This window comes from Alligator mississippiensis, chromosome 4, assembly GCF_030867095.1.
Source record: "Alligator mississippiensis isolate rAllMis1 chromosome 4, rAllMis1, whole genome shotgun sequence".
In the NCBI taxonomy this organism is placed as follows: domain Eukaryota; kingdom Metazoa; phylum Chordata; order Crocodylia; family Alligatoridae; genus Alligator; species Alligator mississippiensis.
In genome coordinates this window covers 132075930-132100480 of record NC_081827.1, presented here as the reverse complement: position 1 = coordinate 132100480, position 24551 = coordinate 132075930, and the positions used below count along the sequence as shown (strand labels likewise).

At 43.1% G+C, this 24551-nt stretch overlaps 1 protein-coding gene across 8 annotated transcripts in view; it reads left to right on the top strand.

The window, feature by feature from the left end:
* Positions 1 to 2918: 2918 nt before the first annotated feature.
* SHISAL1 (shisa like 1) overlaps positions 2919 to 24551 on the top strand; it is a 172044-nt gene continuing 150411 nt past the window's right edge. For 4 of the 8 annotated variants that reach the window (XM_059726649.1, XM_059726650.1, XM_059726648.1 and 1 more), the window contains exon 1: positions 2922 to 3286. The gene's annotated coding sequence lies outside the window, so the exon portion shown is untranslated. Of the gene's footprint in view, positions 3291 to 24551 lie in introns of all 8 variants that reach the window. The other 4 variants (XR_009461848.1, XR_002092025.2, XR_002092026.2 and 1 more) reach the window with 3 other exon arrangements.

Here is a 24551-nt window from a genome sequence, read left to right as displayed (position 1 = left end):
GGTGAGAATTTCCTTGATGCATAGTGCTTAACCAGAGAAGGATTGTCATGGGAGAGCCCACATCATTGACATCAAGGTTGTCCATGTATGCTTACTGACAAAACAAAATAGAAAAAAAATATGGAATTGGAATAGCTGGTTGTTACTTTCCCTTCAACTCTAAATTTTCATTCAGCATCTTGTCCTTTCGGTTTAGAAGTTTGGGGACTCAGTGAAAGTATGGAGCACTTACATAGTACGAAGTGGATAAACTAATCTACTAATTTCTCTGCATAATTGGAAAAGCTACCACAATTAGTATATGAAATATTAACATTCCCCCACCTACATTCCTATTTGTAAAAGAGCTATCTATGCCCTATGGTATAGAGCTGTGCAGTTTTATTACAATTGCATACTGGAAGAGCCTATTGTAAGGGATAGGGGCAGGATGGTGGAATTTGATCTCTGTTTAAAATTCTAAAATAAAAAAAAACACCTTTTGCAGCTTTCAGATGGCTGACTGGATTGCCTAGCATAAAAGGTATACATATCACTCTTTGTATTTCCCTGATTTCATAAACAGATTTTGTAATCACACTGCTTTGCCTATACAATATCTATATATCAAAAGTGCATCTCAGCAGCTTGAGGTTCTATATTTAAGTAATATAGTTAAGTTAATGGATATGAAGCTATCATACAGGACAGTTTGTTAAGCTAGCGTAGAGAGAAAGAGAGAGATTGGATAAGAAATGATACTTCACTTCCTCTATATCATAATTAAACCTCAGCAGTTCTGAATGTGCAGATTATATTATTAAGCAGCCTACTTTAAATGTGGCTGTAGCCACAAACAGTAAATAATACACATTTGGCTAGTATGAGTCATCATCACTCTTGTGACAATTTCTACAGTGCTCCCTGTTTTGCATAATTTATGCAATACACTGTAGAAGAAACATATGCCTTATTTGGAATATAATTTACATACAAGAGACCATTGGTAAATTTGTCAATTTAAGGCAACCCTATAGGGAAGTCATGATCCCAGTCTTCTGAATGCCTGCCAGGTTTCAGTGTGCTTTGGGTGGGAGTGTTTGGACAAGGAAGCCCAAGCACTGATCTCATAAATCACTGTACAGCTTCCCTATTAAAACTGCCTGGTTTCTTCCGTATGAACACCTGAGGATATTTCTGTTTGTTTGGTTTTGTGTTTTTTGTTTTTGTTTTTGTTTGGGTTTTTTGCAGCTCTTCTGCTTTTCTTTGCCTCAGAGAAATAGAAATACCTTTCCCCAGCTGAGTAAATATGTTACATTTGTAGAACTGCTTAACTACACCTTTAAATATGGAGCTATGAAACCATAAGTGGCTCTGTGTATGTGTGTGTGTTGTGTGGAATCGCATTCAAAATTGGACTTTTACCCTTCTGCCCCAGAGCCCATTTAAACTCCCGCTAATTGAAGTCAAGAGTGTTTCCCCCCTGCAGCCTCCATCTAACCTTAGCTCTTTTCCTTTGTAGTAAAATGTGGGAATCCAACTGTTATCCGGTTACTAAGCAAAGGCTACTGATTGCCAGCAGTGGTACCAGGCTATCACTTGCGTCACTGTTTCTAGGAGATTCTATTCAAGTATTTTACCATATCCAGTAGCAAATTGCATTTGCACTTGCTTGGTTTGGTTTCTGTACTAATTGATGCCTGGGTGTACCAGCCATAAACACACGCCTCCTTTGCCATAGTAACCATGTCAGTATTAGACAGGGCTTTGTTCCGACCGGGCAGATCTCACTCTGTACACCCCTGCATACAGGGCATTAACCATTAATCCTGTCATTGCACTTAATGAGCCAGTCCCTGATGCTCTGTTGAGACTCGCAGCTGGGCGGGACTGGAGCTTTAATGAAGTGCTTCCCCACCTCTCTGGGCAGCAAAAAAAGAAAGAAAGTAAGAATCTGAAGCAAAGGGGGTGAGGTGCTAATAGATGTGTTAGAGCCCATCCTTAATCCTGGTAGTAAGTAAATGCATGGGGAGAAGTGGAAAATATGTGGACAAGTTGGAAGGAGTCCGGTGGAGGGCACTGAAAATGTCGGGGCGCTTGGGGGGGACATGATTTATGAGGACAGGCTGAAGGAACTGGACTTATTTTCTCTAGAGAAGAGGAGCCCGAGAGGGGATTTAAAACCAGCCTTCAGCTGATTACAAAGAGGAGCTGAACTGTTCCCAGTGGCGACAGATGACAGAACAAGGACCAGTGGGCTCAAGTTGCAGCAAGGGAAGTTGAGGTTAGACATGAGAAAAAACTCTCTCACGAGGGTGGTGAAGCACTGGACCAGGCTACGCGGAGAGATGGCGGGATCTCCACCCTTGGAGGTTTTTAAGCCCCAGAGAGACAGCCCAGGCGGGATGATCTAGTTGGGGCTGATCCATCAGGAGTTGGACGAGTGACCTCCCGGGGTCCCTTCCAACCCTCACTTCCGGTGACAAGGAGAAAAGACAGCATGAATGACCGGTTGCCCACAACGCTGCTTTGTTTTTAAAGTTATTTACAGCCCATTTAATCCCCACACAGAGAGCAGGTGTTGCTCCCCTGCGCCCCCTTCCCACCCTTGTCTGAGATGATTCTCCGGGCAAGGGGTGAAGCCTTTCTTCCAAAGACCCAAGACCCCCCCTGAGGGGAAGCTGCAATGAGGGGGCCCCAGCGCCGGGGCGAGCCAGCAGCTGCCCTGGGAGGCCGCTTGCCCCTCAGACCTCCTCCAGCGGGGGGACCAGGCGGGGCTGTGCCCGAAGCGCAGCGGTGCCCCCACAGCCCGACTTGGTATCGCAGGGGCGCAACTTTTGTGGCGAAGGCACTGAGCCGAGAGCGCCCCCGCCTCGCCGCGGCTTGCAGGAGGAGGCGGCGGCTCTCGCTCCCTGTCAGCCCGGCCGCGGAGCAGCCCCCGCCCCGGGGAGGGATGCTGCAGCCAGGCACCAGCTAAGCAGCGCCCGCCCCGGCTGGGAGGAGGAAGGAGGCTACGGGCGGCGCTTTCCCGCCCCGGCGTGCGCCAGCCCCGCAGGCAGGGGCCGATGACCCGGCAGGCAGAGCCCGCAGGGCAGGAGCAGGGGCGGGCTCGGGCTCCCCCAGGTGAGTGGCATCTCGGGAGGGGTCCAGAGAGCCTGGTCTCCGCCCGGGCGGGGGCAGACCCCAGCGGCCCCGTCTCGGGAGGGCTGGGGGCAACCGAGGGCGTGATGTGAAAGGCAGGAGATTCCCTGCTGGCGAGAAACCTGCAGGCACCGGGTCCTGCTGCCTGGCAGCCGCCGCTTCGCAGGTAGGTAAGAAGGACACGGTGGGCGGGAGGGTCTTGGCAGCTCCCCCCACCCCCTTTTCTACCCGGCCCCTTTGTCAGCTCGGATTTGGGAAACTTTCTGTGCCTCCTCGGACAGGAAGGCAGCCCACAGGGGATGTGAAGTGCCCAGCCGAGTACACTGATGGAAAGGGCAAACTGAGAGCCAGGCTCTGCATCCAGGCTTGGCCCTCCCTTGACTCTTAATCGTGCCTGGATCCTACTAATTTATGGGACTGGGACATTCATCACCCTTATCTAGGAAAGCCCATTAGTGGGGACTTGTTTCCATGACGACCAGACCCCTAGGATTCTTCAAGGATATCTATATCTGTATCTATTTTGCTCAGTTTCATGTCTTTTTGGTATCATTCTGCTTCCCTTTGGAAATCAGTCTGGCTGTTTTCCCCATTGGGAGAGAGGGGAGACTGAAAGAGGAAAGCCAGCTGCTCTGCTTCATTGCTGGCAAACCTTGGGGCTGGCTAGAAGTGTATCAACTGTACAGGTTTCTTTAGTACTGGGCTTTTGCATGGTGTCTTCATGTTTATTTGTTGTTGGCTGAAAACAGGATGTGTTAGGAGTTTACTATTTAATATTGGTGTTTAATATGTCTTAGGTCCACATGTTTAAAATGTAGGTGAATGTTGTTGCTTAATGTTTCTTAGTTATGTGGACACTTTCAAAATCTAGGTTTGACCCCTGTTGTGTTGTTTGTTCAGGAGTGCCAAGGTCCTAGCACCACATCTGTGAAAGCTTTTTGTGTTCTAAAACTTGTAGCTTAGGTGGCAGAACTGAGCACTGAGAATTGGGAATGATTTGTTGCTTGACCTTGCTACAAGCTGCCCAATGTGACCTTGTGCAAGGCATTTAGCTCCTCTTGTCCCTTCTTATCCCAACTCTAGAACAGGGGAACAATGCTCATCTCTGTGAAGTGCTTTGAGCTAGTGATTCAATTTTTTCTTTAAATATAACACTATTTGTTATGTAGCAAGCAAAAGTGTTAAAGCCAAGCCTAGACTTTCTACCTCTCGTGAATGAAAAAGATAGCATATGTCATTGAGGGAAAAGATTAGACAGGTGATCTAAAATGATTTTCTACCTTAAAAAAAAAAGTACAAATACAGTAACTCCTTAACTGACATAAACTAGTCTCAGTCTGTTGAAGTCAATGTCGTTGGGGGGAGGGGGGGTGTCCAACCAAAACTTTTGAAGACAATGATCACATGACAGGATACAATTATTTCTTGATCATTTTGTTCTCCATCACAGTATTCAGTTAAACTGTAAAATGTTTAGTAGTTTTAGGCTTCTAGAATTGTTTTTAATAATACACAGTATGAAAAATAACATGCAAATAACAAAAATGCTGTACTAAAATAGAAAGTAAAACGAGAATTGTTCTTTGGATTGTCTGTTGTAATGTCATGACTAATTTATGAATGACTCGGGCACATTATTTTAAAATATCTTGAAGTATACAGTCAATTAAAGTGGTGTAGGTTGTAGATATCAGATTCACCCAAGGAACCTTGTTTGCCTACAGTCAATTAAAAGAAGTTTTCTGTAGGTACAGACCCCCAAAGTACTAGTATGCTGAGAACTAATTTTTGTGGTTTTCCAGCAGTCACTTTATTTGAAAGAAACTCTTCTTCCCCCTGTTGCTTTGGGAATGAACAAGAAAGAACAACAGGGGAACCTAACAAATTGATTATACTGGGGAAAAAAAACAGTGCATCTCAACATACAGAATATTCTGTAGAATGCACAGATAATGCGTGTGTAAACCCAAAATATTGTTTTTCTACTATATTTCTAATACCATTTTAGAAGCTACTAATGATGAAAATAGAAAAAAACAATGCTCAATATGATTTTTTCTCTTCTTTATGTTGACACTTCCCTATTCAATAAACTACCTCAGAAATAAAATAAAACCTTTCAAAGCCTGAAGAGTGAATGGTGGGTGGGATTTCAGCTCCAATTAATCAAAATATTAAGGCATAAGTTTAATGTAAAGTGCATCAGTAATCCCACTGAAGGCTATTGAATACTCGTGCTTAAACTTGAGCGTTTACTGATCCACTTTCTTAAAACAAGGCCTGTGACTCTGATTTTGTACTGCCTTATCTCCAGAAACTTAAGAGTTGGGAACTTTGTTTTAAGAATTAATTACTATTTGCCCATTACTGACCCTAGTGAAGTGATTTTATGGCAATGCCAGAAAGAGAAGGAAAGGGCTAGAAATGGCTGCTTCTTACTCAGCAACTCTCTGTTCCTGGTGCGTCATTGAGTCTTATCTCCCTGCTTAACTGTCCTGTTCCTGCTATTTAGCACTGCTGAATCAATGCAAGTAGAAGTAAATTAAATAGATTCTGTTCAGCTTCACACATTTGGCAAAATTCAACCCTTTACCACTAATGATAACAAGAGGAATAAATATTTCAACTAAATGTTAGATCTCTAGTTGAGTATTCAGTGCCAGCACTGAAAAAAAGCTCTTTTGACTTGTAAATGGATTGTATTGGCTAAACAAGGCAGTGAAACTAATAAGCATAAAATGCCTGTATGGTTATTTTTACACTTAGTTTTCAGGATACAATTCCTTCAAAAGTTTAAGCAAACCAATATGTTGATTACCATTGCTGAAGATGTTTGGTTTGGTAGAAAACAATGCATATATAAAATTCTGCAAAGGCTAAATCTATGAGATTGTACTACCATATGTTTCTGTAGCCCTACATTACATTTTCTCTATTTATAAAAAATCTAGTATTACATACACTATACTATTTTTCCCTGAACACCAGATTACAACTTTCTCTTAGGAGACTGTATTCATACACAAGCTTCATATGTCTTGAACCAAGGTCAAAAGTGAATATTATTTTTCTGGTATCAACTTGTTTCCCAACTGTTGGAGGTAATGAGTAGGGCACAGGATCAGGACTTTGTATTTCTGTTCAAAGATCTATTATTGACCTCTCGTGCAACCTAGGGCAAATCATTTTGTTCTTCTCTGCCTATGCATCCTCCATCTGTCTTGTATATTTTAAATGCAAGCTGTTCAGTATAGAGACTCTTTCTGTGTTTCCATATCTTGTTTCACTGAATGTCCTCTGGGGTTTATAAACATTGCTGTAATAAAAATAATAAGGAATAATAAAAGTTTTTTTTTTTAAATCACTAAGTCTGCACTGATTTGGCAAGGTTACTAGTCATTGTTTGTGAGGGCAGTTACAGTCTAGAGATGGGGTTAGAATGGAAGACTTGTTTGTAGAGAAATTAACTTTTATGAGCTGTAACTTTTACATCATTTTCTTTTGCATGCATAATCCAGATATTCTTAAATGAAATATGCCCCAGAAGTTGATATGTATATTCTCCAGAGGTCTAAATGAATATTGTATACCCAGTCCTTCCTTTCCTGCACACCCAAGAATCCCACAGGGGCAACTGTACATGTCATAAGATTTTCTGAATGGGAAAACACTGTACTTGGGAACGGATAACATGCACAATAATGACAAAGTGCTCATTGTAGACATAAATCAGCAGAAAACATTCACAGCAGAAGCTTGATTTTTCCATGCTTGTAGAGGGTGAGGTAGAGAGTGAAGTTTCCAAGCACTTTTTTTTTTTTCCTGCCCACTACACAAATGTACTTGATTTAGTAGAAATGGAACATAACAGTAAGAAGCAAAGGGAGTAATTTGTGAATTGTATAAAGTACTTGAGTTTGGAGCTGAATTAAGCTCTTGATAGATCTTTGCAAAAAAACATTTATAGTTCATATTCTGAACTATTTGGTGAGAAGTCCAGCTATTTTCCTTTGACATTTTGTACTCAGCAGAACCACTGTGGAGGATACTTGTGACTTCTGGTAAATTTAATCATTTAGTCTCAGACAAGTTTGGTTCCTATAAAAGGTTTACAGCTGAAAAATTGATTTTTAAAGTGATTTCTCTTGTGCTGTGTTATTTTTATCTTTCATCACTGTGCAAGCTGTTAAAATAAGGTAATATTTTCATATATTCATATAAGGCAAAGTGAAACAAAGAAAAGAAAACTTATGCAGAAATCATATATGTTAAGGTAGACTAGAGCTGAGAGCACAAATCAGAAGATCCTGCTGCTTCAAAGACACTGAACATAAGAATTACAGCTTCACAACTCATGAAACAAAATCAAGGCTATATCGTGGCCTTACAGATTCTGTGGCATGAAATCTTCTGGATCTCTGTAGTATGACTGGTTCCAAAAATTGTAAAGAATCTATTTATTCCTCGTTAGAAAGATGTGATTACATAAAGGTTACACAAAATTAAACACAAACAAGTAGTTCTGATTTTAGCAGGCCAACCGGGCTGTTTGAGAGAGAGACTAAAGGAAGTGGTACACATTTAGCATGACCCTTTAGCACCTTTGCTATAACATCCAAGAAATACCCAATGGCTAGCAGAAGTGGTTGTTCTCAGGTGCCTTTAATTTTTAAATACAAAGCAATATGCAGCTTCCAGAACAGAAAGAATATGGCTCAAGCAATCAACAACATTGGGGGAAATACTTTTGTCAAAATAAATATAAGAAAACTATTATTAAGTATTCTGTAAAGGGTTTCTGTTCTGCTGTGCACACACACACAGAGAATGAAAGTGAGAATGTACTGGCCTCAAAGAACTAACAGTCTAGATACAAATTGGGACACACAACAAAAGTTTACAGGAACTGGTGTACAATAGCCAAGTATAGCCCCTGCTTCAGTTCCATGACCACTGCCCATATAATATAACTATGGAAAAAGTCTTTGGCCAGTTCAGGAAATTCAGAAGATTGAGTTTCACCATTCAATGCAGTCACCTCTGAATTGCCCAATGTCTAAAGCTGGAGTAGTATAGCTTTTTCCACAGTTATTAAAATATATAACTGGGGAAAAAATAGGAGCTGTTTATAAGACAGGTGTCAGGAGGTCATGCTAATCCACCAGAACTGATTATCCTGAGAAGTGCCAGTTCTTAAGGCAGAACTTTTGTGCTGAAATGACTGATCTGTTCTTTCAGTTCTTTGAAGCCACCCATGAACAGCCAGCATAGTGAAAGATGAATTACCCTAAGAATCCCTTGTCAGTGTTGATGGTAGAACTGATTCCTATACTTTTTTTTTTTAGTTGCAGGGGGTGGTGGAGCAGCAAACAATTAAGTATATACATTTCTTTCCGTTCGTAGAAGGGCATCACGCATGGTATTGTGTTCCTTTAAGGCCAAAGCCCTCTTGTTAAGCACAGCGGGGTTCAGTTTGCTTTGTGGCAGTTTTGCAGCACTGGGGACTCCATTTTCTCTGTCATGAGGAGCCAGAGGCTTGCTTGGTTTCTCTCTCTCCACAGGACTGGACTGGATCAAGTCAGAGACAGAGCAGGTATAAGATTTGCATACTGATGCAACTGTTAAAATCCACCCTGGATATGATTCCAGAGAATTGTAATAAAAATAACTGTTAGTTCAACACAGCAGTGTCCAGAATGTTGTTGCTGAACTCACAACATATCACATACAGCACAGTTTGTTACTCAAGCTGTCTGTATAATAACTGTCTTAGTTTGTAGGCTGACTTTCCCAGGCTGGTGGAATGTAGCAGATGCCCACTGTGTCCTATTTTTGTCATGGTGTGGCAAGGTGTTGGGCATTACCAACAAGAGGCCTAGTCTGTCCTCGCTCTTGTGGAGCAGGCATGATTGCCAGTAGAAAAAAGACAAATATTGAAATATTCTTCAGTAATTAGAAGGAAACGTCCTAACAAAGATCAAGATTACCTAAAAGGTTGAGCATTAGATAAGTTTTAGCATTCCAGCAGCCAGATAGTAGTATGACTGCAAACCAAACAGGGCAAATGATGAATCACATGACATTCCTGGCAGGACTGTAAAGGATTACCAGCCCAATCTCTTTCCCTGCCGTGAACACGATTACAACCTGATCCTGTTCCCAGTGAAGTCAATAAAAGCTTTTCCATTGATTTTTACTAGGACCTGCATCAGACCTTTGAAATTATGTTACTGATATAGTCAAGAAGCACTGAAGTGTAACACAACAGCTGTAATATAAAGTACAGCACTGAGGATTTAGTTCTCCATTCAGAAAAGACAAAGCTGTTTAACTTGAAATAGCTAGTCCCTTTTTGCTTACTTCTATATGTTGGCATAGTGATTGTTATGCTAGAGATTCACTAGGGCAGGGGTATCAAACTTACAGGCTGTGACGCTTATTGCTACAGCTGCTACAGCCTCTGCTGTTTTGGGTGGCTCCGGAATCCAGGACATTAATGTCACTTGTCTCCATCCAACCATTAACTGCCACCAAAATCAGGGTTTTTAGTCACCCCTGGTGACTAAAACTGGCAGTGCAGGGGAAAAGAAGGAGGGGGTAAGCAACCATGATGTTAACTCCCTAGGTTCCAGCAGCTCTGGGAATTAATGTTGCCACCTCCACTTGTGGATTGTCTAGCTAGTGGGAAGCCCTGAATTTTGGATCCAGCCTAGAAAAAGCTCCATGGTCTAGATCCACCCTGTAGGGGCAAACAATTTTGAAACTTCTATTTTAGGGCATCTGCCTCATACAGCAGTTGATGTTCCTTTGGGTCTTTTTCATGGTTTTAAGATTGAGACTTTAGAGTAAGAAAATAATTACCTTTATTACATTCCTACATTTCATTTAACAAGTAAACTCTTCCAATCAGGTGTTGCTCCCTGATAGAATGAACTAGACCCCCTACAGCTCTTGGTGGTGATATTCCAAAGCAGATCTGTGCAATTAGTTGTTTTCTTTCCAGGATCTCCCTTCTGTTTCTTAAAGCATGCTGTGGAAGAGCTACAGTTCTCTGCAATCTAGAGAGAGTCACTTCTAGACAGATTGGGCACCTATAATTCGCCTAACATCCCTGAGTACATCAGTTGGCACAGTGGCTGCATTGGTTTGGGAACAGATGATGCCATTGCCTTGGAACATGTCTAATATTGTGATCAAGAGGCTGAAGTACATTACCTCCATCCCCATTTCAGTCTCTTCTGAGGTGAGAGCTCTGGGGCTCAAGTTCCTTCTTTCTAAAATGTTGCATCAATGAGTACCACAGCTTAACAATCTTCCCCCTAGAGTCTTTAAGATAATGGGAAGCTTTCCACTTGAAGATTTCATTTGGCATTGTAACCACACCCAAATTCTAGTTTTGAAAGAGAGTTGGAAAAATATTAACACTGCATATTATTACCAGAAATATTACTAAGAAGCCCCAAAAAATCAGCTACACTTTGGGCATAAGCAAGACACTTTACATTCAGTATTAAAAAAGTTTGTCGTTGGTAGTACTTGTCTGTTGTAGGTATTCTGTCACAGTTTCTCTCAAATCAAAGTGAATATCTCAACTGTGAGAAATTTCTAAAACATTTCAGGTAGATTTTTACATTTTTCTGGAAATGATAGTTACTTTACCTCTCCCACTTGTGGTTTGCTTATCCACTATGTCATCTTCCAGTATCCGGTAGCTCTACCTTAATCCCTGTCTTTCAACAGATGTATCCAAAGGATAAATAAGAAGGTCTGAGTTTTTTTTTCCACGTGCTAAGTTTCCACAGCAAACAATGACTTTAATTTGAATTGGGAGTGTTCAGTACTTTTGACTTCAAATCCAGTATATTTTTATTCAGTTATCATCTTCTGTGAAGATTTGTTTCTCCCTTCCCAAAAACCCTGAACAAACGAAACCAGAAACACAACACATTCTTTGAAGATAAATCTAGGCATTTTAACAAGGAACATTTTTCTTAATGAATTATGTTGCACATGATTAACTCTAGATGTAGCTGTGAAAATGAAAAATACTGTAACGCTATTTGCATTGCTCATATGTACAGTATCACAGTTTTCAGAGGGGAAACAGTGCTCTCTAAATGCATGGACAACTGGTGCAGTGTAGAATAGACCTGGAAGTGCAGTCTCTGCGTTGTGAGAATTTGGGCCATCTTTAATGATAATCCATATTTGTATACCTCCCCTCCCCTCCCCCCCCCATTAAATATAATCTAATAGAGTCAGGAACAACTTGAGCTTCTTTCTCCTGTATGTCATACAGGTACACCAGTGTTGATGTCAGACATCTCATGGCATAGCTGGGCTTTCGAGGTGCATTCAGCCGAGCCCCCACGTGCCTCTGCAGCATCTCAGACCCCCTTGAAATGCTGCAAGAGGCACAAGCAGGAACGGGAAAATGTTCCCCTTGCTGCAGATTTGCAGTGCAGGGGCAAAATTAGACCCCTGGATATCCAAGGGTCAAAAAACCCCGCAGAAAAAAAAAGCGGGGCAGGACACTGTCCCAGACAGTGCCCTGAGTCAACCGGAGGCTGGGTCCTCCACAGAGATGCTCTGGCTGCCAGAGTGTCTCTATGGTTAGCCCTTGCCCTCATGCTGAAGCATGCTGCCTGTCTGTGCAGGGCAGGCAGCATGTCAGCAGCAGGGAGCTGGACCCAGGCTCTGCTGCCGGTAAGTAAGGGGTCGGAGAGGCTGGAGGAGGGGGGAGGGGACCATGGGAGGGACCTCTGCTGGCCTTGCCCACTCCCCCATCCCCCCAACTCTGCCCCGCCCTGCCCCCCCACCTGCCCCCGATCCCTTCCCCACCCAGCCCCATCCTCTCCCCAGCCCCCCCGATCTCTGCCTCCCACTACCCCAGCATCCCAGGGGGAAAAAAAACCCCCAAAAAACAAACCCCAGCACTTACTGGCAGTTTGAGCTGCCACCTGGGTCACTGGGGCCCTGCCCGCACAGTGCAGGGCTGGGTGACAGCCCCAGTGGCCCCAGCCTGGGCCCTGCTGCCCCCTTCTGCCCTGGGGGGCTCTGCCAGGAGCCCTGAAGCCCCCCAAGCCCCTTATCAGCGAGTAGAGGCTTTTTTTTTATTTTTTAAGTGCTGGGGGTTGGGGTTGGGGAGGCAGCCATGGGGGGCTGGGGATGCAAGTGGGGAATGGGGCTGGGTTTTGCAGCCATTGGGGGGTCTGAGGAAGTACGGCGGGCTGGGGGGGCTGCCATCTGGGGGGCTGCAGGACCCAACAGGGGATGGGGCCATGTGGGGTGCAATCCAGTTGGCTGGGGGAGCCAGCAGGGTGGGGCAGGGCCTGTGGCCCCTGTCAGGGGGCTGTGGCCCCTTTTTGGGGGTAGTAGCCCCCGTGGGGGGGCAGCAAAACATATATTCATGAAACATATATTTAAAATTCACTTTATTATGGTTATAGAGACACTGGAAGTCTTCCATATTGCTTTAACACTGTAGATATATTAATAAAACATTGCCCAACTGATCTCTGTCTCACTCTCTCTCTCTCTCTCTCTAGTGGTCTTTTGTTTTAATTGTGGAGGAACATGGATTTGGGGGTATTTTACAGAGTGACTTTGGGATTTTTTTATCAGGGATTTTTCAGTTTTCAAATACGGAACACCAGAATTCCTGCTAGGGAGGCCACTGGCAGGACCCTTCTTCCTCAGAGCTGGCACCTTGACCCCAGTTGGCTGTGGCTGACCTCCTGGCCAATTGGGGCCAGGAGGACATGCTTTGACAGTTCAAAGCAGGCCACCACACCCAGAACATCTTCTGGGTGATAGCTGTCCAAATGGCCGGGCAGGGTGCACACATGGCAGTAGTGCCACACAAAGGCCAACTTTGCAGCCACAGCCCACTGGCAGCTGGCTCAGAGGGGCAGATGCCTCATCTGGGTCTGGCAGGTGTGCAGCAGGTCACAGCCAGGTAGCAGCCCCCACTGCGAGACTGCTGCAGTGGGTAAAGGGTGCAGGGCATTCTCAGGGTTGCTTCAGCAATCCAGCTGGCACAAGGGGTAGTGACCCCAGGTACCAATTGTCTAGGCCCCAGAAGATCTTGAGAGCAAGTAGCCCTGAGCTTGACAGGGCAGCTTTTTGTACTGATGGGGCCAAGACAGGTACTAGTCCCAGGCTCTCGCTCCTTCTGGCTGCAGATCTGGGAGAAGCCAGGCACAATTTGCCTGGCCAAGTGGCACAATTTGCTCCACAACAAAGTGCATGTCCGAACATGTGCACTGAGGCAAAAACCCTGCCTCAAATTTGCATGTTCATGGAAATTTACAAGAGGCGAGGATTTTTGTGGAAGATATCTTTTATTGAACCAACTGTATAATTGGGAGGGACATAGACAAGCTTTCAGGTAGTACCATACCCTTTCTTGGGTCTCTCACCCCAGCGCTACCACAGAAATTTAGAACTTTAGATTCCACACAAAAATTAATTGTGGATAGAATTCTTGGACACAGAAGTTGGAAAGTGTAAATTATGCCCCAGATTCTCCACTATGTTGACCTAATTTCTTTTGTGTAAACTGGCCCAAAGCCAGTAGAATGTGCCATGGAAGTATAGTGTAGGTGCATTCTCTGGTTGCATGGAGCCAGGCTAGGCTGCGTAAGAAATATGGCTGATCCAAGAGTGTCAAACATGCTGTGTCATAAGGCCCAAAAGCTCCTGGAGGGGCCAGGAATTCAGGGGCAAGGTAAGCGGCTATAACGTTAAGTTCTGCAGTTCCATGAGCCAACCCAAAGACTCAGGCATGTACAGAGGTAAAAGCTGCCGTGGCTTACCTTGTCACTGAATTCCAGAGTATGAAGCCCAGATGGGGACTCATTTTGGTGGTGGCAGGGTCAGCAAATGCAGCATTAAGCCCCATGGTTCAAACAACTACAGGAATTAAGTGCCTCTTCCATTTGCCCTGATGCTGAAGGTGCATCTGTATCTGGCTAGTAAGGAGCCCTAAATATGGCTCAGGAGGAACAAATGAGTTTGACCCCCTCCCCCAGTGCTAAGTGAAAGGATCCACAGCCTGGTTTTCTCCGTGCCCCAGGGTCTCACTGTTGGTCCCCAGGGTCATTTTAGCAGAAACACCTGAAGGTAGATAGAACAGCTTCTGTTTTGTTGTAACATGAGAATAGCACCAGGGCACACTGTCATCAAGGATCATAGTGCTGCAAGATTATTGGCAGCAGCCAAAGAGTCTAGACCTTTTGCACAGGTGAAGCTTTTTACTCAACTTTAGCTAGTGTACATTAGAAGTGACTTTTCTAGAATTGATGGAGTTACACAGGTGTGTAACTGGTGTAAGAAACAGGAAAATCAGGCCCATAATACTGTTGTTTTTGCATTAGCTTCATGTAGTGAACTGTATTAAAAAGGAAAATCTACCTTAAAACAAAGAAGCAAATTCAGTTTTATTTCAGAGTGGAAGCGAGAAGATGAAGTGATACCACCAAATATAATGTCCAGGAAACTTTTGTAGACAAATATTATGCAAGAACCTGCTTCCTTGAAGTTGGTGGCAAAAATCCCATTGACCTGAATAAAAGCAGGCTAGGGCCCCTTATGTCTGAAAGAGAATAGGTGCTCTTGGAGAAATTCCCTGTCAGGTCTCCTGTGTGGGAACTGGGATGCTGTGTTGCCCAGTGGTCTAAATATAACAATGAGAAATTTATGAGAAAGGGATTTGGCAGTAATAACATTTCTCCTGCCTCTCCACTCTTTATCATTAGCTTCCCACACTTTTGCACCATTCTCGGCAGAATAGTCTACAGTCCATTAATTGTCTTTGTTATGCTGTCTCTCTTTCTCTTTTCTTTCACATAGTAACATATTCGTAGCAAGGCAAGTTCCATCCATCATTAGTCACTGTAAACCCTGAGGCCATGGACCATAGTCTACTACCAGTTTTTTTTCTAAATCTATTATATGTAACAGAAATGCATACTCTCTCTGGCACTTCTTCTCTACCATGTAAGTTGCTGGACATCACTTTCTCTCATGGAAGTGAGTTGAGACTACCATTACAGGATTGGACCTTTTTTTTTTTTTTTTTTTTTTTTTTTTTTTTTTTTTTTTTACTGCCTGAAAACTGTGCATGTCTTTAAAGCAATTTGCAGCATAATATGCAGTGTGTTCCTTTTATAGGTATATAATTGCCATGACCTTTTATAGGTAACAAAATAAGAAAAAGTTACTGCTTATCTTTGTGCAAGAAATTTTGGTCAGGGGGTTTTCTGATTAGTAATACTAATCAGAGAAGTGTGTTTGGTTTTTGTGACAATAGTTCTCTCAAAGATCTTGTCTCTCTGTGGGCAATTGGAAGTAAGATAAACACGAATGAGCTCAATGGATTTAAAACTGTCAATAGGGCAAATGTAATTTGCTACTTCAGAATACATGCTAGTCACTGGGTAATGGCTTTACAAACTTATTCCCGTTACTGAAATAGGATGTGAAATAAATACTGCTTCCGGAGGGTTCACTGAGCTTAAATCCGGGTTCTATCCATTTAATGGATTGCATTTTCCCCCTTCCTTTCTCAGTCTATCCATATGAAACACAGTTAGCTTAAGTGAAATCAGCATTTACTCATAATCCATAAACGATACATCAGGCAAGTATTCCAGCAAAACCAGTTATATTATATTATTGTTTGTGTTACTGTATTACCTAACAGCTTGCCTATGGATTTAGTCTGTGGACTAAGACTCCATAAGTACAGCTCTGAACAAAGAGTAGGTGTAGCTCCATATAAGTCAATACCTCTTAAAATCAGAACCGTTTCATTTTGCTGCCTCACTTTGGATATTTTAAATTTGAAAATTTAGACTATTTTGTAGTATTCTCAACACTAACTAATATAGTTGACAAATGGTTAAAAGCAGCAAATCATACAATATTTAAATGTGAGTCTTTAACATAAGGGTATGGAATTCAAGCTCGATTTTCAGGCTAAGGTTTTACATCCCCTACCTTGTTAATCCCTATTTTAGGGCTTGTCTCATCACTTCTGCTCTGCCTACCTTCTCAGTCACACGAATTAGTGTAGACTCTTGAAGGAGGGGGTTAGTTAAATGCATAACTGATGCTGCTCTGCACTGGGCAGAGTGGATTTGAACTTTGGCCTCCCATCAACCAGGACAGCATCCTAATTGCCAGGATTTAGATAGTTCTTACTTAATCTCTCTTAGACTCAAAAAGAAATGGGTCTGGAAGGTACCTCAAGAGTTTATCTTTTACAGCTGCCAGCTCTTCCCTGTCTTAAACCTTTCCAGCCTTAGGAAAAAGGTTGTTGAAACTTAAGCACCCCACAGAAAGTGAAACAATATTGAGTGAGTGAGCGAGTGAGACTGACTGACTCTCTAGCATGGTAGTCTGGATGTTTAGTATGCAGACTCCGAAGCCGCTGGATAACGGGGTGGGGAATGTGGGCAAAAAAAATCTCCTCCTGTTCTTTTTTTTTTACTTTAACCTAATGAATCTCAACCAGGGGACTGTACAATATTGGCATTGTTACAAGATTCACAAAATAAATCCAAAGATTTCATATAGGAATCTATAGTGTCATAAATATACCTGACCTGTTGTGGTCTTTCTGGGTGCATCCCCACATGCAGGGGCATGTCCTTGCTGTGGCAAAAATTTTTGCCACTACTTTTTGCCTCAGTATACACCCCTGCACATATACTGTTTGGTGTGGGGCAATTGCCCTGCTTCAGGGAAGCTGCTATTTTCCTGCTCTTCCCGACTGCTGCTGTGCTGAGATGAGGGACAACTAAAGTAGTGGAGAGGCTTTGGCCAGCAGCCAGAGCATTTCCCACAACGACCCTCTTGCATGCACTGTGATGCTTTTTTCTGTGTCATTGCATTTTTGCTACCGGGATTTCCCGGTAGCAAATTTAGCTCCTGCACTGCAAATTTGCAGCTCAGGGCACATTTTAACAGGCTAGGCATGCAGGTTGTGGTGCTGCAAAGTTTGTGATGCCACAGACCACACGTATCTGCACATCTGTATCTGGCCTTTGAGATCTTTGCAATAGAAGAATTGCTCCATTATTTTTCACTCATAAAAAAATGAGTGAAAGCTAAGAACTGCCATTTTCCAAGAGGTGCTTTGAATCTAATAATAGATACCTGGAGTCCACAAAAGGTTGAGAACCACTTCTCTAACCTTTCCTTTGCCTTTCCTATAAATACCTGTCTTGGGTTGAACAGAATGTTTTGTTTGTCATTAAATGAATATATATATATTCATTCATATGTATTCTAAATATTCTTTTGCTTTTCAAATCAAAAAATACCTAGCAAACAAAAGAGCATTTAAGTTCAACACAAACTGCTTTTTGTTTTGTTTGGCTGTTGAACCAAAAATTCAGTTATTCATACAGGCCTGTGAGGGCTTCTTGTGTGTCAGTGAACACCGGAAGGATATCATAGGCTTCACTGAAAGGAGAGGTGCTGAGTGTTTTCCTGGACTGCAATCATATTTTCAAAATGTCAGAATCAGTTTCTCTCAGCTATTTCCCAGGAGAAAAGAATTGTTGTCTCACTGGGTAGCAGCCTCTGTGATTATACAGGCAGGGAGGTTGTGGATGAAATTACTGATCTGGATAAAGCCCATAAACAGAGGCAGTGTTGATTTCCAAAACCGAAATTACATGTATTCATTTCTTGAAAAGGATCATTAAGACAAAGTTCTCAGGTTACAAAAGACCCATATCCAGTCCTCATCACTCTCCTGCCCCTGCTGCAGCAGATTGTTCAAAGCAAAGATCGGACTTACAAGTCATCTACGTACTCACTTGACCTAGCCTCCACCCCCTTCGTTCTCTTCCCTTTTCCTTTTTTCTCCTTTTTCTATTTTCTTCTTCCCTTTTTCTTTCCCTTCTTCCACCCCTCTCACTCCTCCCCCCCCCGCCCTGCCCTGCTGGATGCAGTCGTCTTCGCCTGTGAAGGATGAATCCAATTCTCTCATAGTTTAACCTGCACAACAACAATATTCTGATACCATTAAAAAAATTCTGCTAAATGCTCAGTGAGCCCTGTTTTAGTACTCTCCCATAGCCTTTGTTTCTCCAGTTATGTTGGGCACAATTTATCAGTACCAGTTATTAAAATATGTACTAAAGGGAAAGAAGGGCAGGATGTTGCCTGAATTAAATTGCCTAATTACTAGCAACAGAGCAGACCCAATAAAACAAGCCATTTGCTGTATGAAGCTTGATATTGGTAACAAATATAATGATACTGACAAACATAGACTTGATTCTTGGAATCTCTGGCATCTCCAATTGCTGTTTATTGGAACATTCAGACTCTCAGGACCCAGACCCACAGTACAACAGATATTACAAGCTCATCTTTAATTTGACCAGATAATTTTTCCATATCATTAAAAAATATCACCAAAGCAACAATACTACAGTTTATTCCTATCATGAGATACAGAGTACTGTACAAAAAGTAACAGCGCAAACATTTTGCAGCATGTTCTCCCTGACAATATGAAACTCCTTCAGTGAAAAATGGCTGTTTTAAATCAAGTTTGATAAGGTCCTGTTTAGGCTTTGCAACAGTTTGATGGAGTGGTGCAATCTTTGGGGAGCTGAATGTGGCTGCCTCAAATGTTGTACAGCTTTAATCCTTAGTTAACATGAAAAGTAGATACTTTTCCTATCACCATTTCAATCGGATTTAAAATTCACTGTAGCCTAAACCTCTTTTACAGCTGTGTACCTTACAGATCAATAACTCTGAAATAGAAAGCTTAGAACACGGACAAGCCATGAATGTATAAGAGCAAATTGTGAAAGTATATGGAGAGGCAGGGAGGAAGAACACCAAAAGGCCTTTTCTCATTCCCATCCTGTGCCAGTCACAGCAGGGAACTGCTACAGTACTACTAAGAAGCTTAAGGACTGCATGGCTGCAGCCACATGAGCATGGACTTTTGTTTCCCTGGGGACAAGTAGCAGCACCTTGTGCAGCTGCTAGTTGTCTTTCAGAGAACACCTGTGCCATACATCTTCTGGCATGCAGCTGGTTACCACAAGTGGGATAGAGGAGGCTGAGGCCAGCATGTGTGATGTCCCCAGAAGCCTTACCTGGGGTCCTGAGGGCCTTAGGGAGCTGCAGCCATGGTGCTGGGAGCCTGGGAGCTGCGGTGCTGCAGCTGTAGTGCTGCATCTGGGAGCCTGGCCAGCAGCTAGAGTATGGCTTCAGCTTGCTAGGCTCTGGTTTTGGGGAGTGCACTACCACCACATGCACCACCCTGCTTTTATTTGGTGTGGGGCTTTTTGACCTGGGATCACCTTGGGTCCAATCCCCTGCCCTCCCCCCCGCCATGCTGCAAGATAGCAGCATGGGGAATGCATGCATGTGTGGTGCAATAGATGGTCTGTGGTGCCACATATTGCACATCCGTGCTCATCTGGATGTGGCCCATGAATCTAATTTCATTAAAGTCTAGACTTCTCAGATGAAGTGTCCATCATTATCCTCCAGTGCAGAGGCGTAGTGAGCTCATTGAGCACCCAGGACAGGGTGGGAGTTCAAGGGTATGCTGACCACCGTAGACCTGTGGGGTGTGTGTATGAGGGAAAGGGAAATCTTACCTGTCTGGGCTACAGGTGTTGCTGCTGCTGTTGTAGCAGCATCAGATCAGCTCTAGTGGCAGCAGCCCCTTGGCCAGGCTCCCTGGGAGCTGATCCTGGGGCCCCACTCACTCCCCTTTCTCCCTCCCCAGGTAAATACATATTGGCTGCAGGGATGCACCTGCCATGACAAACGCTTCTGGCAGGAGTTGGTGTGGATTATGGCACCTCCTTATAGCTGGCACTGGGAGCTGGTGCCTCACGCTCCACCCAAGTTATGCTACTTCTCCAGTTACCAGCAAAGGAGAACTAGTACAAAGGAAATGTCTGTAAAATATTTAAAGTGTCCATAAGAGCTCCAGAGTGTCTGGAGGAAATCCAATTTAAGTCGATAAGTGCTGCACATCAACACAGCTAATGACCTGATTTAGCCCTTTTTTGTATGTACATTTTCAAGACTTAATTGTTCTGGTTGTAGAGAATCCACTCTTGCTCTGACCTCTTCATATTCTACAACTAATGTGGTGCTAGGCAAGGAGCCAGCTTCTTTACTAAAATGCTGTCAAGGCCTGGGCTTGATACTACATCACTTGTTCATGACATCAAATTGTGAAATCTGTTTTGCTCCTGTGTTGAACACTGGAACTTCAGACTGTGCTAGTGTGGACTTGCCCAGAAGCATCCTATTGGGCTGTATTCCAGACAACTGCTGTGTCTGAGAGGATATTTGACATCCAGAGCCACAAAATTTCAGTCTGGGTGCAACAGCTTTCAATGGCCATGAATTAATGTCTTCCATGAAATGACCAGTTGTCAGCAGGAACTTCTGGGACATACATCCATATGTTCCACACACCTCTGTAATTGGAAGTGAAAGTGCTATAAACTGTTTCTTATACATGTAGCCACCTCGGCATGGGGCTATGGGGAGGTTAATAAGATCACACTGAGCCCAGTCTAGCTAGCTTTGCCTCTTTTGGAATAAGCTACCTAGACAGCTGGTAGAATCTCCACCCTTGGAAATTTTTATAAGCATGCTAGACAAACATTTGTCTAGGATGATTTGGACAGGATTGATTGAACCTTGAACAAGGAGCTGGACTAGATAATCTCCACAAGTCCCTTCCAGCTCTACTTTCCTATGGTTTTAGTTCAGTATAGTGTGTTCATGAAGCATGGTGACCATGCAAATTCATTCCACCCAAACCAGTAGTGTCACTGGGGTCATGTGGCACCAGGAAACATTCTGCTGTTTCATGTATGTGCACGTTTTGGGGAGGAGGGGCAGAAGTCCCAGATCTGCTGGCGTTTTCCCACAATTTTTCAAATTTAGAGCAAACATTTTGTTTCAAAAACACTGAAAGATAACTTCAAAATTTGGGGTTATCCAGGAAAATTTGGCATGACTGCTTGCTGATAAACCATAGAGTCATGGGAGGGTGTGTATCAGGACATTTGTTATTTTCAGTAATCAGTAACTTCGGAGTGTCTTGAAAGTAAAGGCAATGCAGTTAAGACTGCTAAGCATGTGTTCCTTCCTTTTCTGTTACACAGTTTCTGAATCAGTTTAACAAAATAAGCTGTAAGTGCTAAAGTGTAAGTGCAGCTCAATGGGTATTGTCCCTGTGTATAGGTGTGTAGCCCAGCCTACATGGAGATCTGAGGAAATAGGAATAAGTGAGTATGTTTAAGTGTCTCAGACATTGATTTCGGGGTCTGGAGCTGCTTACTGCAGTTCCTTGAGACACCACCAGGTAACAAAATGTGTGAATCTCATCATGTGCTCTGGAGTCATGGGGCATTTGTATATATGCTTGCACTGCAGTGCCAGGCGCTTTGGCACATTTGTATAAATGGTGAAATGCATGTCAGTGCTAAGAAAATGGTGGTGATGCACTTTTGAACTAAAACACATCAACGGTGTTTTATTTAAAAAACACACCAGTGCCATTTTCTCAGCGCTGAAGCACATTTTACCATTTATACAAATGCATGCACTGCAGCGCCAGGCACATCAGTTCACATGCGGATCAGACTTGATTGAATCAGCTCCGGCACACCAGATCTCCGGCGCATCAGAGCAGCCAAATGTATGTGTATAAATGCCCCTGAAGATCAAAACAGTCCCCAAACCAGTGGTTCTCAACCATTTTAGACTGAGGGCACCCCTCAAAATGCCAGCTTTTAACTTTCACTCATTTTTTGACCATGGAAAAATAATAGAGCAATTCTATTGTAAAGAACTCAAAGATCACAATTTAAAGGAAACGTTTTTGATACTATGGATTCCTCTTTGAAATTTCTAGGTTTATCTTGTGAATCATGTTTTGGTCTTCATTGTCTTTTGTCCTGTCACCTTGCTCAAATTTGGGTCCAGAAAAAGACATATCCTCTTGCTTGATCTGTAGTCTTAGTGATGTTGTCACTGGTGCATTGTTTCCCTACATATGGGCAGGCCAGCAAGTGTTCTGTAGTCTGAACATTTCCTCTACATTTGCATATGGTGTTTATGTCATTGGTGTTTGCTAATACTGGACAGCACCCCACCCTTAAAAAGATCTCACAACACAACAACCTAGTTGAGAATCACTGGAGTAAACAGTGCACAAATCCAGTTGGCTTGGAAACCCAGATATCTGTGCACATGAGTCCATTTGACGAGTAGTAATCATGAGGCAGAGAAGTGACAGCAGTTTGTAACAGACAAATCCAAGTAACCTGTGTGGTGTAGAATATGATGAGGGGGATTCATCAGATTTTCTCTCTTAGCTACAGTGACTCCGTTTTTCAAGATGCTGTTCGCTCTGTTTGTTCTAATAGAGGTTTCTGGGAAACAGGTGGCACGTGCACCTTGCTGCATGCACTTTCCTTTGGGAATCGCTCCTTTCTGTTTAAAGTTTATTCTTTACATATTAACCAAATCTAAAAGCTTGCTCAGATTATCTTGAAATTAAGTGCATCTCATGGAGTAGTTGGGTATTATTAGTGACTCAAATTTAGGTCATTTGTGCAAGTAAACCCCCCAGAAAGCTACATCTTTTAAAGTAACAGATCCTACCAACATGTTCCATCTCCTTTTGGGGATCAAACCATAAGTCAATCAGTTCTGCTCATTTGATGTCACTATCATCTAGCATGTAGCTATGTGTTACCCTTTGGCAAACCAAAATTGAAACTGATATTTGTAACAGCTTGGCTCTCTGTAGAGGCTTCTCCCTGATGCTCATGTGCATGTACAAACAATTTACCTAAGAGGGTTGCTAGCTAGGTAGCATTCAAAGGGGGCATTAAATTAGCCAGTTGTATTCAAACTGGCTCATTGCAATCTCTTAAAAGTACACTTAACCAATGGAATAAGCCATTCAACCTGACCTATGCCCAGACAATATCAATTTAAATCAGATCCTTGGTAGAAACCTGAAACAATGTAGCCATGTTTCTCCAATTACCCTCTGTCAAAATGGTGTATGCATTAATTGGAGGAAATGTAATCTGAAAGACAGCAGAAGGTGCTCAAGCTACCACCAAAAATAAAATAAATTACATATGTGAATGCTTAGTAGGAGGTGTTGAGAAACTAGGTCAAGTGGTCAGCAACATATGGCTGACAGATTGGATCCAGCCTACAGACCCATTGGATCTGGCTCATGGAGTTGGGGTTTTTGTTTGCACTACAGCCTGCTGAGGGGGCCCTGTGCATGCTACTCTGCTCCCCTGCTAGGAAGAGGTGGAGGAGAGGGGAAGGAGCACTGTATTTCATGTGGCTGCTGGGTGGTGGGGATGAGTGGTGTCAGCGAGACAGATCAGGAACTCTGGCCTGCCTGAGACTTGAGCAGAGTTGATTCAGCTCAGGGCTCCAAAATCGTGTTGACCACTGAACTAGAATATAAGAAATGGGGGAGACCTGAAGAGAAGGATGTGGTGAGAGGAGGGGAGTTATGGCAAAATGATAGGTGAGAGGGATTTAGGGGGAGGAGTGGAGTATTTGAAGAGAGATGTGAGGCTGGGCATCAGGGCAGGTGAAAGAGATTAGAAGTCTCTTGAACTGTCAGCTACACATTCTCCTCTCCTACATGAATGCCAGGTTTGGAGAGGCCCTGAGTCATCTCTGCCTCCATATAAGCCAGGATCTGGGAGAAAGGGTTGAGAATGATAGAAATATAAGCGTCTAAAGAAATGTCTTTGGGGTAACTTACCTTTATGACAGAGTGTGATATGAGATACTTTAAACTGCTTATGTTGTGCAGAGCCTCTGATTACGCAGAACTGATCAGTTAGAATCCAGACACTGATTGAAGCAGACCTTTGTTAGACTCCTTGGCTGATCAACACCTAGTGACAAGAGTAAAACAAACTCAGCAAATACCCCGAGTAAAAAAAGAGCTGTTCAAAGCCCCTGCAAAACTGAAACTATCTAGAGACATGGAGGAGAACTGGAGAAAGTTTAACTAGCCCTTCACTCTGCAAGCAATGAATGTAAGCAGAAGAAAGAGCATCAAAAGGTAGTCTTATCTCTGACTGCTGGTTCTCAAGCACTTCATATTTTCAGCAGTTTTCAGCTAATTCAGGCACGAGAGATCAACTATGATGCTTTATTATAGAAAAGTTTGAACTTCACATAAAACAAAATACATGGTTGGTTTTTTTTTAACAAGATTGAAACATATCAATAGCTCTTCAATGTCAGACTGATATAAGGTTGAAGAGCTATTGGGAGTGGGAGGCTCAGTCCCTGAGAAGAGAGACAGTGTTCAGAAACAGCCTACTGGAAGACCCAGAATTGATCCTTTACAAAGCAATTGGATCTGC